A 4,477-nucleotide genomic window follows, 5' to 3' on the forward strand; every position below is an offset into this window, starting at 1 on the left:
TAATTGCTTAGTGACCAATTTCCTCTTGGTAAGGGTAGAAGAGACTCTTTGGCTATGGTAAGCAGCTCTTCTAGGAGAAGGACACTCAAAAATCAAACCATTGCTCTCTAGTCTTGGGCAGTGCCATAGCCTCTGTACCATGGTCTTCCACTGTCTTGGGTTAGAGTTCTCTTGCTTGAGGGTACACTTGGGCGTACTGTTCTATCTAATTTCTATTCATCTTGTTTTGTTAAAGTTTATATAGTTTATATAGGAGATTTATTTTAATGATGTTACTTTTCTTAAAATATTTTATTTTTCACTTTTTCCTTTCCTCACTGGGCTATTTTCCTTGTTGGAGCCCCTGGGCTTATAGCATCCTTCTATTCCAACTAGGGTTGTAGCTTAGCAAGTAATAATAATAATAATAATAATTGTGAGGTTTCCAACTGAAGTTCAACGTTGTGGCTTGACTCAGCGCCGGGCAGTATAGCCCAAAATCTCAAATCTAATAAGATCAAATCCATGGGAAGAGCAGTGAGTGCAGTTGATACGCTGTGTTTGAGGCATTATTGAAAGATCTCTCCTCTGCACCCATTTTTATCTTTTTGCTTAACCACTATTAACTTTCTTTTCTTCCATCTTGCTACCCACCCTCTCTCGAGTTTTACTTCATCTTAGACCTGCAAGGTTTTTCCATATGTATACTTAAGCGTCTGATGGCCTGCCAGGCCAAATTCCATAAATAAACAGGCAGAAAGATCAATTAGAGATTTCAGACCTCCGCCAATGCAGATTTTCAAAATTTGACTCAAGTCTACGGACCAACCTTTTCCTCTTTCATGTGTTGGCCGTGAATGAATATACTGTATAATAATAACAATAATAACCCGAATCACGATCTTGATCCGGATCATATCCAAAAGTTAATGGGTTCTTCAGGAGCATAATACCTATCCGTTGTTAAAATTTGGCGAAAATCGGACACAAGAAGTTTTGGAGTAATCATGCTGACAGACAAACAAACAGACATAAAATCAGGTCATTTTATAACCTCATTGGCGGGGGTAATAAACCGATACATTTACTTATTAATATAATTGTAGGCCCCTCCCCCAGGTACACTTAGTCTCCGAGTGGCTCCACACGCACTAGCGCTGGGTTAAATAGCCCAGTTTCGGAAAACCAGTCAAATCTAGAACTTAGAGATACAAATCAAGTAAAGCTTGACCTACTTTATAGTCTTCGTCTGTCCCGTGTCTAGACTTCCTCTTTGAAACCAGTCTTCCGAATGGATCAGGTTAATCCCAAAGTATGCTGTAGAAATAGCTTCAATAGTTGTTTAGTAGACGAAATTGTAGTAACAAATTCCTTGGCATCGCTTCAGAGTGAATGTAGGTTTCTGTACTGTGCTCGGGTCAAAAACGTTGGAAGTTTGATGTGTTCGTTTGCTTGCCTTGTAGTCATTTCCTGTTGAACGTCTTTATTATTACTACTAGCTGAGCTACAACTCTAGTTGGAAAGGCAGGATGCTATAAGCCTAAGGGCTCCATCAGGGAAAGTAGCCCAATGAGGATAGGAAATAAGGAAACATGTGGAATTGTGTGCCCGAGTGTACCCTCAAGCAAGAGAACTCTGATTATTATTATTATTATTAACCCTAGTTGGAAAAGCAAGATGCTATAAGCCCAAGGGCTCCAACAAGGAAAAATAGCCCAGTGAGGAAAGGAGACAAGGATATAAACAAACTACAAGAGAATTAATAAACAATCGAATAAAATGTCTTAAGAACAGTAACAACAGTAAATTAGATCTTTCATATATAAACTATAAAAACTTTAACAAAACAAGAGGAAGAGAAATGATATAGAATAGTGTGCCCGAGTGTACCCTCAAACAAAAGAAATCTACCTCAAGACATTGGAAGGCCGTGGTACAGAGGGTATGGTACTACCCAAGACTAAAGAACAATTAGAGGAGTTAAGTTATTGCTTTAGAATAGCTGTTACTAGATAAATTTTAGTTTACAACTTTAATGACTAGTCTTTGCCAGGTGAACGAGTTAAGATTATGGGCTATAGAGCTGACATTGCACACTCCATCTGGTTTTTTTTTTTTTTTTTTTTTTTTATCCCTGCCTGTGGTTTTCTCTCTTCTGACGTCAAGGAAAATTAATGATTTATCCATTCATTTCGAAACATCTTATTATAAAAGACACGTGCTATGTGATACATTGATTTTTTTTTTCTAAATGATGGGTCTCTGTAATTTTTAAGTGTTTAGGAAGTGCCCAGAGGTAAATCCTTCCATTATTGGGTTTTAAAATGGATGTATTCATCTCAATTACGTTTTATTTGATAAAAGAGTCTTGTACCAAGAATAAATGTTTCTTGCATGGATCTTGGCATTTACAAAGATTGGTAATAGCCATATATATTAACCTATTCAAACTTGTGTTTTCCAAAATGTTTACTTTATCCCCTCAGAAATACTACTGATTGTTCTAGTAATATTTATCTTCATAAATTTGTTAGAAAATGACAATCAAAATATTAATCACATTATTTTACTCGCTGTATTTCCATACTGAGTTGCTGTAAGGTAGTACGTTGTTCGTGGCGCCAGCCACCCCTTGAGATACTACCACTAGAGAGTTATGGGGTCCTTTGACTGGCCACACAGTACTACATTGGATCCTTCTCTCTGGTTACTGTTCATTTTCCCTTCGCCTACACACACACACTGAATAGTCTGGCATATTCTTACATATTCTCCTCTGTCCTCACACACACACCTGACAACACTGAGACTACCAAACAATTCTTCTTCACCCAAGGGGTTAACTACAGCACTGTAATTATTCAGTGGCCACTTTCCTCTTGGTAAGGGTAGAAGGGACTCTAGCTTGGTTAGAGTTCTCTTGCTTGAGGGTACAACTGGGCACATTATTCTATCTCATTTCTCTTCCTCTTGTTTTGTTAAAGTTTTCATAGTTTAAATAGGAGATATTTATTTTAATGTTGTTACCGTTCTTGAAATATTTTATTTTTCCTTGTTTCCTTTCCTCACTGGGCTATTTTCCCTGTTAGAGCCCCTGGGTTTGTAGCATTCTGCTTTTCCAACTAGGGTGGTAGCTTAGCAATTAATTGTAATAATAATTCATCATCATCATCATCATCTCCTCTTATGCTTATTGATGCAAAGGGCCTCGGTTAGATTTCGCCAGTCGTCTAGAGATTTTAAATCAAAACTTCACTCATCATCTCCAACTTCACGCTTCATAGTCCTCAGCCATGTAGAACTGGGTCTTCCAACTCTTCTAGTTCCTTGTAGGGCCCAGTTGGAAGTTTGGTTAACTAATCTCTCTTGGGGAGTGCGAAGAGCATGCCCAAACCATCTCCATCTGCCCCTCACCATGATCTCATTGCTGAATTATTGTAATGTATTTTATATATTTTATCTAATTCTTTGTACAACGATAATGGAAAATAAGAACATTTACACTACGAAAATGGAAAATAAGACAACATTTACACAAGGATAATGGAAAATAAGACAACACTTACACAAGGATAATGGAAAATAAGACAACACTTACACAAGGATAATGGAAAATAAGACAACATTTACGCAAGGATAATGGAAAATAAGACAACACTTACACAAGGATAATGGAAAATAAGACAACACTTACGCAAGGATAATGGAAAATAAGACAACACTTACACAAGGATAATGGAAAATAAGACAACATTTACACAAGGATAATGGAAAATAAGACAACATTTACACAAGGATAATGGAAAATAAGACAACACTTACACAAGGATAATGGAAAATAAGACAACATTTACACAAGGATAATGGAAAATAAGACAACATTTACACAAGGATAATGGAAAATAAGACAACACTTACACAAGGATAATGGAAAATAAGACAACACTTACGCAAGGATAATGGAAAATAAGACAACACTTACACAAGGATAATGGAAAATAAGACAACATTTACACAAGGATAATGGAAAATAAGACAACACTTACACAAGGATAATGGAAAATAAGACAACATTTACACAAGGATAATGGAAAATAAGACAACATTTACACAAGGATAATGGAAAATAAGACAACATTTACACAAGGATAATGGAAAATAAGACAACATTTATCAATGCATCACTTGTCATGTATCATCGAGTGTCAGACGAATTTGATAATGGGGAAGATATGCTCTTTTCAGCAATAGCTCTCATTCACATTGACCTTAAGAGATTAGATGTTCATTGCTCATCTTTTCATTGACAAGTGCTGACTGTGATGTTTATACATTTTTTTATTTTTTTTTTCACAAAATTTTATAATGTTAATATTTAAGGGGATTTATTTTAATCAACTGGCCTTGTGATTTTTTGTTTTGCAAAATTTTATAATGTTTAACGAGATTTTTTAGTCAACTGGCCTTGTGATTTTTTATTTTTACAAAATTTTATAAT

The 4,477-nt window shown here is 35.8% G+C and overlaps 1 protein-coding gene across 1 annotated transcript in view; it reads left to right on the top strand.

Moving 5' to 3' along the window:
• Window positions 1-4,477, top strand: part of Dic1 (Dicarboxylate carrier 1) — a 60,368-nt gene that overhangs the window by 16,627 nt on the left and 39,264 nt on the right. The gene's annotated exons all lie outside the window — the stretch shown is intronic.

The sequence above is a fragment of the Palaemon carinicauda genome, chromosome 42 (assembly GCF_036898095.1).
Source record: "Palaemon carinicauda isolate YSFRI2023 chromosome 42, ASM3689809v2, whole genome shotgun sequence".
NCBI lineage: Eukaryota > Metazoa > Arthropoda > Malacostraca > Decapoda > Palaemonidae > Palaemon > Palaemon carinicauda.